Here is a 13,705-nt window from a genome sequence, read left to right on the forward strand (position 1 = left end):
TATAAGTGAGGACACACCAAACTACGAGGTATACTGATAAGTAAATTCCATCTTTGAAAGATAACACAAATGTTCAGCGTTCCTCTTCGCAGAAAAAAAAACGAAATTTGGGTCTACGTATCAGGTTCACTCTCGGAACCAGAAGCAAAAGCGCCACGGATCCACACGGTGCACTTTCAGCGTAACGCCGCTTGTCGAATGAATGGGGCCGTCATCTAAATTGCTGGTCGCCGCTGCGGTGACGTCAGGCCAATCGCGCTGTGGCATAGGCAGATTGACTGGCGGATCGACCAATGGTGGGAAGGTGGCCCTGGTGGGAGGGGAGGGGAGGGGAAGGAGCAAGTTAGACTGAGGGGCAGCTCTGCAGGTGAGTGGTGACCCTGGAGAGGAATGGTGGAAATGCAATTGTAGTTTTTTTTTACAAATAAGCAAATATGGTAACAGGCTGCAATATAGTACAACACATTTAAGATGGAGAAGAGTCCAAAGATGCTTTCATAAAGGATGAGAAAAGTAAATTGCGAGAGTTGCAACATCTCTTTAAATAGGGTAGTGAAGGTCTGAGGAATATTTCCAATAAAGAGCGAGGATCGTAGGGGTTTGTGGGATTCGGCGTCAGGTCATCTGAAGGCGGATCAGTCGGAATTGGAAGAGTGTAGAGAGATCTTTGAGGTTAGAGACATGGAAGGGTGTAGGGATCGGAGGGCTGTAGAGAGTCACAGACGGGGAGAGATGGAGGTGGGTTACAGAGACAGGGAGGGGTGTAGGAGCCAGAGGGGGGGTCACGGAGATGGGGAGGGGTGTAGGGACCAGAGGGGGTCACAGAGATTGAAATAAGAAAAGTAATCTTGCTTAAAATGTTGAAGAAATGTGTCATCATTAACTTTGTGCACTTTGGAAATCAGGTCATCTTTTACTTGCTTAGCTATTCACAGTAAAACAAAAGTTTTGACCAGAGTGCTCAAACTTTTGCATGCCGCTGTATATGAGCATTTGGAAACCCATGGCCTAGTTAGAGCCAGTGTGGCTGGTCATGCCCTACCAAATTGATTGAGTTTTTTGACTGGTGACGAGAGAGCTTGATTAAGGTAGATTACCGGATGTTGTCTACATGGATTGTAGTAAGGCGTGTGACAAAGTCCCTTAAATTGGTAGATAGAGGGTGGTATCCCCTAAAAGATAGATGAGAGGTGTTGCATCTTTGTAGGGCAAGTGCAAGGAGACAGGACACTCTGAAGGGCAAGATCCTTAACAGTGTTGCTGAGCAGAGAAATCTTGAGATTGATGTTCAGAGCTGCATGAAAGTGGCTACACAGGTTGAGGAGGCTTATGGAAAGCTTGCTTTATTAGTGGAGGCACTGAGTTCAAAAAGTCAAGGGGTACCGATGCAACTTTATAAAACTCAGGTTAGGCCGCATCTTTTCAAATAATTACAGAAAGAAAAAGAAAATATGTTAAAAATATATACCCTTTCCCCCTCCCCTTAACCCCTCCCCCCTAACATCCCTATAGAAAAGAAAGAAAGAAAGAAAGAAAAAAAAGAAAGAGTGCCTGGATATCGGGAGATCCCCACATGCTCCATGGAGTTCGTAATAACTTTAGTATATATATTTATTTCTTTCCCCAAATAACCAATTATTTTATCTTCGGAGCACCCATATATTTAATCCTGCCTTTTGTAAATAAGGGCGCCAAAATTTCAAAAATGTTTCATATTTATCTCTTAAATTATAAGTAATTTTTTCAAGTGGAATACAGCTGTAAATTTCATTCTTCCAACGATCTAAACTTAAAGTATGCATCCGATTCCCAAGTAACTGCAATAGCCTTTTTGGCTACTGCCAGTGCAATTTTTATAAATGCTTTCTGATATTTATTCAATTTGGGTTTCGATTTTATCCCTTCAATGTCACCTAATAAAAATAATATTGAATTATGTGGCAGTTGTGTTCCAATAATTTGTTCCAATAAAACTTAAATTTGTCCAAAAAGGTTGAATTTTAGAACAAGACCAAGTAGAATGTAAAAAAGTACCGATTTCTTGTTTACATCGGAAACACTGATCTGATAAATTTGGGTTTAATTTATTTATTTTTTGTGGTGTAATATATAATTGATGTAAAAAACTATATTGCACTAATCTTAACCAGACATTTATTGTATTTGTCATACTATCAAGACATAGTCTTGACCAATTTGTTTCTTCAATTTTAATATTCAAGTCACTTTCCCATTTTTGTCTTGACTTATGGACTCCTTGTTTAATTGCCTGTTTTTGAATCAAGCTATACATACAAGAAATAAATTTTTTAGTCTTACCTTTTTGAATTAAAGTTTCTATTTCATTAGATTTCAGCAATAACATTGTTTGACCTAATTTTTCTCTTAAATAAGCCCTTAATTGGAAGTAACAAAAAAGAGTATTGTTTGATACTTTATATTTATTCTTTCATTGATCAAATGACATTAATATACCTCCTTCAAAACAATCTCCTATATATCTAATCCCTTTTTGAAACCAATTATATAAAAGATTATCCATTATCAAGTTGATTATCAAGTTATATGTAAAAGTTGATTATCAAGGATAAGTCTATTTTGAATTAAAGATCTCTTTGCTAATAAAGATTTCTTTGTCTCATCATCAACATTTATCTTATTCCATAAGTCAATCAAATGCTTTGATATAGGAAATTCTTTTCCCGTATCCATTTAGATTCCCATTTATATATAAAATCTTTTGATGTATTTTCTCCTATTTTATCTAGTTCTATTCTAATCCATGCCGGTTTATTTTTCTCAAAAAAAGATGCAATAAATCTAAGTTGATTTGCTTTATAATAATTCTTAAAATTTGGAAGTTGTAACCCTCCTAGATCAAATTTCCATGTCAATTTTTCCAACGATATTCTTGACATCTTACCTTTCCAAAGAAACTTCCTCACATATTTATTTAACTCTTGAGAAAACTTCTGGGGTAGTTGTATTGGTAGTGAGGTTAGGCCACATCTAACCTGAATACTGGTCGCCCTGCTGCAGGAAGGATCATTAAAGAGGTTCATCAAGACGCTGCCTGGTCCAGAGAACAAGTGCTGTCACAAGGGGCTGGATAAATCTGGATGGTTTTCTCTGGAGCAGCGTAGGGTGAGGGAAGATCTGATAGAGGTTTATATGATCACAGGAGGCTTAGATAAAGTAGACAGGGAGTATCTGTTTCCCAGGACTGAAACGTCTATTACCAGAGGGCATGCACTGAAGGTGAGAGGGGGTAGGTTCAAAGGTGATGTGAGGGTTAAGTTTTTACTCAGAGTCATGGATGCCTGGAATATGCTGGTGGAAGCAAATGCATTTGAGGTTTTTAAGAGATGTTTGGATAGGCACGTGGACGCCTGGAAGATGGAGGGATGTGGACACTGTGTAGGTAGGATGGATTAGTGTTCGGGTGTTCTTGATTTACTTAGCTGGTTCAGCACCAACACTGTGGGCTGAATGGCCTGTGCCTGTGCCGTACTGGTCTATGTTCTACTTACATCACAAACAACTCGGATCCCTGTGGAACCCCACTAATTACAGACCTCCCGCTGGAATAAATCCCTTTGACCGCTACCCTCTGCCTTCTATGCATAAGCCAGTTCTGAATCCAAACAGCCAATTTGCCACGGACCCAAGGCATTTATTTATTGTTTAGCCTCCCATGACGGACTTTGTCACCTGCCTTACTACAATCCACACAGACAACATCCTTAATCAATCCCTTTCGTCACCTTGTCAAAATACTCAGTCAAGTTGGTAGGGCATGCGCAGCCACGCACAAAGCCATGCTGGTTCTAACTAGGCCGTGGGTTTCCAAATGCTCAAATATCCCATCTCTAAGAATTTTCTGCACAATTTCCCTACAAGTGACGTGGGACTCACTGATTTGTTCCCTTCTTAAATAGAGATGTTGATGAGCAGGTTAGTACGTTTGCAGATGATGCAGCATTGGGCCATAGGCCTGTTCCTCTTCTGTGTCTATTTAACAGTTTTGTGGGTGAAAACTCCTTGTTAATGAGAGAGCTCAGAGGAACAGGTCAGACTAGTTCAAGCTGACAAGAAGGCAACAATAACTGAAATAACCACACATTACAACACTGGTGTGCAGAAGAGCATCTCTGAATGCTCAACATATCGAACCTCGACGTGGTCGGGCCACAGCAGCAGAGGACCATGAACATACACTCGGTGGCAGCTTTATTAGGTATTGGAGGTACCAATAAAGTGGCATTATGAGTAAAACAATGTGTTTAATCGTGCACAGATGCTCCCTGCAATGTTTCATCTCAGTCCTCAGACCGTGTTAATTGAGAACTGGGGTTCAAACAAGGTAAACTTCTTTTTGCTCTGCCTGTGAGACTTTGCACTGCTCTTCCTTCATGGATGCAGTGTTTTGGAGGACAAAGGGGTGAAATGTTACAAATCATGCTGTTATGGGACAGCAGGATAGGGGAGGGGCCGAGTGTCCTGCTGATCAGTGTGGTGGAGCAGTGAGATAGAACGAAGCAAGTGGCCTGAGTTAGATATATTTGATATATCCCTCTAAACCTTTCCTATCCGTGTACCTGTCCGTATCCCTCTAAACCTTTCCTATCCGTGTACCTGTCTGTATCCCTCTAAACCTTTCCTATCCGTGTCCCTGTCCGTATCCCTCTAAACCTTTCCTATCCGTGTCCCTGTCCGTATCCCTCTAAACCTTTCCTATCCGTGTACCTCTCCGTATCCCTCTAAACCTTTCCTATCCGTTTACCTGTCCGTATCCCTCTGAACCTTTCCTATCCGTGTACCTCTCCGTATCCCTCTAAACCTTTCCTATCAGTGTACCTGTCCGTATCCCTCTAAACCTTTCCTACCCGTGTACCTGTCCGTATCCCTGTGAACCTTTCCTATCCGTGTACCTGTCCGTATCCCTCTGAACCTTTCCTATCCGTGTACCTGTCCGTATCCCTCTGAACCTTTCCTATCCGTGTACCTGTCCGTATCCCTCTGAACCTTTCCTATCCCTATCCCTCTAAACCTTTCCTATCCGTGTCCCTGTCCGTATCCCTCTAAACCTTTCCTACCCGTGTACCTGTCCGTATCCCTGTGAACCTTTCCTATCCGTGTACCCGTCCGTATCCCTGTGAACCTTTCCTATCCGTGTACCTGTCCGTATCCCTCTGAACCTTTCCTATCCGTGTACCTGTCCGTATCCCTCTGAACCTTTCCTATCCGTGTACCTGTCTGTATCCCTCTAAACCTTTCCTATCCGTGTACCTGTCCGTATCCCTCTAAACCTTTCCTATCCGTGTCCCTGTCCGTATCCCTCTAAACCTTTCCTATCCGTGTACCTGTCCATATCCCTCTAAACCTTTCCTATCCGTGTCCCTGTCCGTATCCCTCTAAACCTTTCCTATCCGTGTACCTCTCCGTATACCTCTAAACCTTTCCTATCCGTTTACCCGTCCGTATCCCTCTAAACCGTTCCTATCCGTGTACCTCTCCGTATCCCTCTAAACCTTTCCTATCCGTGTACCTCTCCGTATCCCTGTAAACCTTTCCTATCCGTGTACCTGTCCGTATCTCTCTGAACCTTTCCTATCCGTGTACCTGTCCGTATCCCTCTGAACCTTTCCTATCCCTATCCCTCTAAACCTTTCCTATCCGTGTACCTGTCCTTATCCCTCTGAACCTTTCCTATCCGTGTACCTGTCCATATCCCTCTAAACCTTCCCTATCCATGTATCTGTCCGTATCCCTCTGAACCTTTCCTATCCCTATCCCTCTAAACCTTTCCTATCCGTGTACCTGTCCGTATCCCTCTGAACCTTTCCTATCCGTATCCCTCTAAACCTTTCCTAGCCGTGTCCCTGTCCGTATCCCTCTAAACCTTTCCTTTCCGTGTCCCTGTCCGTATCCCTCTAAACCTTTCCTATCCGTGTACCTGTCCGTATCCCTCTGAACCTTTCCTATCCGTGTACCTGTCCGTATCCTTCTGAACCTTTCCTATCCGCGTACCTGTCCGTATCCCTCTAAACCTTTCCTATCCGTGTACCTGTCCGAATCCCTCTAAACCTTTCCTATCCGTGTACCTGTCCGTATCCCTCTAACCCTTTCCTATCCGTGTACCTGTCCGTATCCCTCTAAACCTTTCCTATTCATGTCCCTGTCCGTATCCCTCTAAACCTTTCCTATCCGTGTCCCTGTCCGTATCCCTCTAAAACTTTCCTATCCGTGTCCCTGTCCGTATCCCTCTAAACCTTTCCTATCCGTGTACCTGTCCGTATCCCTCTAAACCTTTCCTATCCGTGTCCCTGTCCGTATCCCTCTAAACCTTTCCTATCCGTGTATCTGTCCGTATCCCTCTGAACCTTTCCTATCCGTGTTCCTGTCCGTATCCCTCTAAACCTTTCCTATCCGTGTACCTCTCCGTATCCCTCTAAACCTTTCCTATCCGTGTACCTGTCCGTATCCCTCTAAACCTTTCCTATCCGTGTCCCTGTCTGTATCCCTCTAAACCTTTCCTATCCGTGTACCTCTCCGTATCCCTCTAAATCTTTCCTATCCGTGTACCTGTCCGTATCCCTCTAAACCTTTCCTACCCGTGTACCTGTCCGCATCCCTGTGAACCTTTCCTATCCGTGTACCTGTCCGTATCCCTCTGAACCTTTCCTATCCGTGTACCTGTCCGTATCCCTCTGAACCTTTGGTATCCGTGTACATGTCCGTATCCCTCTGAACCTTTCCTATCCCTATCCCTCTAAACCTTTCCTATCCGTGTCCCTGTCCGTATCCCTCTAAACCTTTCCTATCCGTGTACCTGTCCGTATCCCTCTAAACCTTTCCTACCCGTGTACCTGTCCGTATCCCAGTGAACCTTTCCTATCCGTGTACCTGTCCGTATCCCTCTGAACCTTTCCTATCCGTGTACCTGTCCGTATCCCTCTGAACCTTTCCTATCCGTGTACCTGTCCGTATCCCTCTGAACCTTTCCTATCCGTGTACCTGTCTGTATCCCTCTAAACCTTTCCTATCCGTGTTCCTGTCCGTATCCCTCTAAACCTTTCCTATCCCTGTCCCTGTCCGTATCCCTCTAAACCTTTCCTATCCGTGTACCTGTCCATATCCCTCTAAACCTTTCCTATCCGTGTCCCTGTCCGTATCCCTCTAAACCTTTCCTATCCGTGTACCTCTCCGTATCCCTCTAAACCTTTCCTATCCGTGTTCCTGTCCGTATCCCTCTGAACCTTTCCTATCCGTATCCCTCTAAACCTTTCCTATCCGTGTCCCTGTCCGTATCCCTCTAAACCTTTCCTTTCCGTGTCCCTGTCCGTATCCCTCTGAACCTTTCCTATCCATGTACCTGTCCGTATCCCTCTGAACCTTTCCTATCCGTGTACCTGTCCGTATCTCTCTGAACCTTTCCTATCCGTGTACCTGTCCGTATCCCTCTGAACCTTTCCTATCCCTATCCCTCTAAACCTTTCCTATCCGTGTACCTGTCCTTATCCCTCTGAACCTTTCCTATCCGTGTACCTGTCCATATCCCTCTAAACCTTCCCTATCCATGTATCTGTCCGTATCCCTCTGAACCTTTCCTATCCCTATCCCTCTAAACCTTTCCTATCCGTGTACCTGTCCGTATCCCTCTGAACCTTTCCTATCCGTATCCCTCTAAACCTTTCCTATCCGTGTCCCTGTCCGTATCCCTCTAAACCTTTCCTTTCCGTGTCACTGTTCGTATCCCTCTAAACCTTTCCTATCCGTGTACCTGTCTGTATCCCTCTGAACCTTTCCTATCCGTGTACCTGTCCGTATCCTTCTGAACCTTTCCTATCCGCGTACCTGTCCGTATCCCTCTAAACCTTTCCTATCCGTGTACCTCTCCGTATCCCTGTAAACCTTTCCTATCCGTGTCCCTGTCCGTATCCCTCTAAACCTTTCCTATCCGTGTACCTGTCCGTATCCCTCTGAACCTTTTCTATCCGTGTGCCTGTCCGTATCCCTCTAAACCTTTCCTATCCGTATCCCTCTGAACCTTTCCTATCCGTGTACCTGTCCGTATCCCTCTGAACCTTTCCTATCCGTGTACCTGTCCGTATCTCTCTGAACCTTTCCTATCCGTGTACCTGTCCGTATCCCTCTGAACCTTTCCTATCCCTATCCCTCTAAACCTTTCCTATCCGTGTCCCTGTCCGTATCCCTCTAAACCTTTCCTATCCGTGTACCTGTCCGTATCCCTCTGAACCTTTTCTATCCGTGTACCTGTCCGTATCCCTCTAAACCTTTCCTATCCGTGTACCTGTCCGTATCCCTCTGAACCTTTCCTATCCGTGTACCTGTCCGTATCCCTCTGAACCTTTCCTATCCGTGTACCTGTCCGTATCTCTCTGAACCTTTCCTATCCGTGTACCTGTCCGTATCCCTCTGAACCTTTCCTATCCCTATCCCTCTAAACCTTTCCTATCCGTGTACCTGTCCTGATCCCTCTGAACCTTTCCTATCCGTGTACCTGTCCATATCCCTCTAAACCTTCCCTATCCATCTATCTGTCCGTATCCCTCTGAACCTTTCCTATCCCTATCCCTCTAAACCTTTCCTATCCGTGTACCTGTCCGTATCCCTCTGAACCTTTCCTATCCGTATCCCTCTAAACCTTTCCTATCCGTGTCCCTGTCCGTATCCCTCTAAACCTTTCCTATCCGTGTCCCTGTCCGTATCCCTCTAAACCTTTCCTATCCGTGTACCTGTCCGTATCCCTCTGAACCTTTCCTATCCCTATCCCTCTAAACCTTTCCTATCCGTGTCCCTGTCCGTATCCCTCTAAACCTTTCCTATCCGTGTACCTGTCCGTATCCCTCTGAACCTTTCCTATCCGTGTACCTGTCCGTATCCCTCTGAACATTTCCTATCCGTGTACCTGTCCGTATCTCTCTGAACCTTTCCTATCCGTGTACCTGTCCGTATCCCTCTGAACCTTTCCTATCCCTATCCCTCTAAACCTTTCCTATCCGTGTACCTGTCCTTATCCCTCTGAACCTTTCCTATCCGTGTACCTGTCCGTATCCCTCTGAACCTTTCCTATCCGTATCCCTCTAAACCTTTCCTATCCGTGTCCCTGTCCGTATCCCTCTAAACCTTTCCTTTCCGTGTCCCTGTCCGTATCCCTCTAAACCTTTCCTATCCGTGTACCTGTCCGTATCCCTCTGAACCTTTCCTATCCGTGTACCTGTCCGTATCCTTCTGAACCTTTCCTATCCGCGTACCTGTCCGTATCCCTCTAAACCTTTCCTATCCGTGTACCTGTCCGAATCCCTCTAAACCTTTCCTATCCGTGTACCTGTCCGTATCCCTCTAACCCTTTCCTATCCGTGTACCTGTCCGTATCCCTCTAAACCTTTCCTATTCATGTCCCTGTCCGTATCCCTCTAAACCTTTCCTATCCGTGTCCCTGTCCGTATCCCTCTAAACCTTTCCTATCCGTGTACCTGTCCGTATCCCTCTAAACCTTTCCTATCCGTGTCCCTGTCCGTATCCCTCTAAACCTTTCCTTTCCGTGTCCCTGTTCGTATCCCTCTAAACCTTTCCTATCCGTGTACCTGTCCGTATCCCTCTGAACCTTTCCTATCCGTGTACCTGTCCGTATCCTTCTGAACCTTTCCTATCCGCGTACCTGTCCGTATCCCTCTAAACCTTTCCTATCCGTGTACCTGTCCGAATCCCTCTAAACCTTTCCTATCCGTGTACCTGTCCGTATCCCTCTAACCCTTTCCTATCCGTGTACCTGTCCGTATCCCTCTAAACCTTTACTATTCATGTCCCTGTCCGTATCCCTCTAAACCTTTCCTATCCGTTTCCCTGTCCGTATCCCTTAAACCTTTCCTATCCGTGTCCCTGTCCGTATCCCTCTAAACCTTTCCTATCCGTGTACCTGTCCGTATCCCTCTAAACCTTTCCTACCCGTGTACCTGTCCGTATCCCTGTGAACCTTTCCTATCCGTGTACCTGTCCGCATCCCTCTGAACCTTTCCTATCCGTGTACCTGTCCGTATCCCTCTGAACCTTTCCTATCCGTGTACCTGTCCGTATCCCTCTGAACCTTTCCTATCCGTGTACCTGTCTGTATCCCTCTAAACCATTCCTTTCCGTGTTCCGGTCCGTATCCCTCTAAACCTTTCCTATCCCTGTCCCTGTCCGTATCCCTCTAAACCTTTCCTATCCGTGTACCTGTCCATATCCCTCTAAACCTTTCCTATCCGTGTCCCTGTCCGTATCCCTCTAAACCTTTCCTATCCGTGTACCTCTCCGTATCCCTCTAAACCTTTCCTATCCGTTTACCCGTCCGTATCCCTCTAAACCTTTCCTATCCGTGTACCTCTCCTTATCCCTCTAAACCTTTCCTATCCGTGTACCTCTCCGTATCCCTGTAAACCTTTCCTATCCGTGTCCCTGTCCGTATCCCTCTAAACCTTTCCTATCCGTGTCCCTGTCCGTATCCCTCTAAACCTTTCCTATCCGTGTACCTGTCCGTATCCCTCTGAACCTTTCCTATCCCTATCCCTCTAAACCTTTCCTATCCGTGTACCTGTCCGTATCCCTCTAAACCTTTCCTATCCGTGTACCTGTCCGTATCCCTCTGAACCTTTCCTATCCGTGTACCTGTCCGTATCCCTCTGAACCTTTCCTATCCGTGTACCTGTCCGTATCTCTCTGAACCTTTCCTATCCGTGTACCTGTCCGTATCCCTCTGAACCTTTCCTATCCCTATCCCTCTAAACCTTTCCTATCCGTGTACCTGTCCTTATCCCTCTGAACCTTTCCTATCCGTGTACCTGTCCATATCCCTCTAAACCTTCCCTATCCATGTATCTGTCCGTATCCCTCTGAACCTTTCCTATCCCTATCCCTCTAAACCTTTCCTATCCGTGTACCTGTCCGTATCCCTCTGAACCTTTCCTATCCGTATCCCTCTAAACCTTTCCTATCCGTGTCCCTGTCCGTATCCCTCTAAACCTTTCCTTTCCGTGTCCCTGTCCGTATCCCTCTAAACCTTTCCTATCCGTGTACCTGTCCGTATCCCTCTGAACCTTTCCTATCCGTGTACCTGTCCGTATCCTTCTGAACCTTTCCTATCCGCGTACCTGTCCGTATCCCTCTAAACCTTTCCTATCCGTGTACCTGTCCGAATCCCTCTAAACCTTTCCTATCCGTGTACCTGTCCGTATCCCTCTAACCCTTTCCTATCCGTGTACCTGTCCGTATCCCTCTAAACCTTTCCTATTCATGTCCCTGTCCGTATCCCTCTAAACCTTTCCTATCCGTGTCCCTGTCCGTATCCCTCTAAACCTTTCCTATCCGTGTCCCTGTCCGTATCCCTCTAAACCTTTCCTATCCGTGTACCTGTCCGTATCCCTCTAAACCTTTCCTATCCGTGTCCCTGTCCGTATCCCTCTAAACCCATCCTATCCGTGTACCTCTCCGTATCCCTCTAAACCTTTCCTATCCGTGTCCCTGTCCGTATCCCTCTAAACCTTTCCTATCCGTGTACCTCTCCGTATCCCTCTAAACCTTTCCTATCCGTGTACCTCTCCGTACCCCTCTAAATCTTTCCTATCCGTGTACCTGTCCGTATCCCTCTAAACCTTTCCTACCCGTGTACCTGTCCGCATCCCTGTGAACCTTTCCTATCCGTGTACCTGTCCGTATCCCTCTGAACCTTTCCTATCCGTGTACCTGTCCGTATCCCACTGAACCTTTGGTATCCGTGTACCTGTCCGTATCCCTCTGAACCTTTCCTATCCCTATCCCTCTAAACCTTTCCTATCCGTGTCCCTGTCCGTATCCATCTGAACCTTTCCTATCCGTGTACCTGTCCTTATCCCTCTGAAACTTTCCTATCCGTGTACCTGTCCGTATCCCTCTGAACCTTTCCTATCCGTGTACCTGTCCGTATCCCTCTAAACCTTTCCTATCCGTGTACCTGCCTGTATCCCTCTAAACCTTTCCTATCCATGTACCTGTCCGTATCCCTCTAAACCATTCCTATCCGTATCCCTGTCCGTATCCCTCTAAACCTTTCCTATCCGTGTACCTGTCCGTATCCCTCTGAACCTTTCCTATCCGTGTACCTGTCTGTATCCCTCTAAACCTTTCCTATCCCTGTCCCTGTCCGTATCCCTCTAAACCTTTCCTATCCGTGTACCTGTCCATATCCCTCTAAACCTTTCCTATCCGTGTCCCTGTCCGTATCCCTCTAAACCTTACCTATCCGTGTACCTCTCCGTATCCCTCTAAACCTTTCCTATCCGTTTACCCGTCCGTATCCCTCTAAACCTTTCCTACCCGTGTACCTGTCCGTATCCCTGTGAACCTTTCCTATTCGTGTACTTGTCCGTATCCCTCTGAACCTTTCCTATCCGTGTACCTGTCCGTGTCCCTCTGAACCTTTCCTATCCTTGTACCTGTCCGTATCCCTCTGAACCTTTCCTATCCGTGTACCTGTCTGTATCCCTCTAAACCTTTCCTATCCGTGTTCCTGTCCGTATCCCTCTAAACCTTTCCTATCCCTGTCCCTGTCCGTATCCCTCTAAACCTTTCCTATCCGTGTACCTGTCCATATCCCTCTAAACCTTTCCTATCCGTGTCCCTGTCCGTATCCCTCTAATCCTTTCCTATCCGTGTACCTCTCCGTATCCCTCTAAACCTTTCCTATCCGTTTACCCGTCCGTATCCCTCTAAACCTTTCCTATCCGTGTACCTCTCCTTATCCCTCTAAACCTTTCCTATCCGTGTACCTCTCCGTATCCCTGTAAACCTTTCCTATCCGTGTACCTGTCCGTATCCCTCTGAACCTTTCCTATCCCTATCCCTCTAAACATTTCCTATCCGTGTCCCTGTCCGTTTCCCTTTAAACCTTTCCTATCCGTGTACCTGTCCATATCCCTCTAAACCTTTCCTACCCGTGTTCCTGTCCGTATCCCTGTGAACCTTTCCTATCCGTGTACCTGTCCGTATCCCTCTGAACCTTTCCTATCCGTGTACCTGTCCGTATCCCTCTGAACCTTTCCTATCCGTGTACCTGTCTGTGTCCCTCTAAACCTTTCCTATCCGTGTTCCTGTCCGTATCCCTCTAAACCTTTCCTATCCCTGTCCCTGTCCGTATCCCTCTAAACCTTTCCTATCCGTGTACCTGTCCATATCCCTCTAAACCTTTCCTATCCGTGTCCCTGTCCGTATCCCTCTAAACCTTTCCTATCCGTGTACCTCTCCGTATCCCTCTAAACCTTTCCTATCCGTTTACCCGTCCGTATCCCTCTAAACCTTTCCTATCCGTGTACCTCTCCTTATCCCTCTAAACCTTTCCTATCCGTGTACCTTTCCGTATCCCTGTAAACCTTTCCTATCCGTGTACCTGTCCGTATCCCTCTGAACCTTTCCTATCCCTATCCCTCTAAACCTTTCCTATACGTGTCCCTATCCGTATCCCTCTAAACCTTTCCTATCCGTGTACCTGTCCGTATCCATCTGAACCTTTCCTATCCGTGTACCTGTCCTTATCCCTCTGAAACTTTCCTATCCGTGTACCTGTCCATATCCCTCTGAACCTTCCCTATCCGTGTACCTGTCCGTATCCCTCTAAACCTTTCCTATCCGTGTACCTGCCTGTATCCCTCTAAACCTTTCCTATCCGTGT

The 13,705-nt window shown here is 46.3% G+C and overlaps 1 protein-coding gene across 1 annotated transcript in view; it reads left to right on the forward strand.

Moving 5' to 3' along the window:
• Positions 1-325: 325 nt before the first annotated feature.
• The window catches only part of LOC132400066 (FAD synthase-like), a 161,160-nt gene continuing 147,780 nt past the window's right edge, over positions 326-13,705 (forward strand). Inside the window, exon 1 of the mRNA XM_059981150.1 lies at positions 326-367. The gene's annotated coding sequence lies outside the window, so the exon portion shown is untranslated. The remainder of the gene's footprint in view (positions 368-13,705) is intronic.

The sequence above is a fragment of the Hypanus sabinus genome, chromosome 9 (assembly GCF_030144855.1).
Source record: "Hypanus sabinus isolate sHypSab1 chromosome 9, sHypSab1.hap1, whole genome shotgun sequence".
NCBI lineage: Eukaryota > Metazoa > Chordata > Chondrichthyes > Myliobatiformes > Dasyatidae > Hypanus > Hypanus sabinus.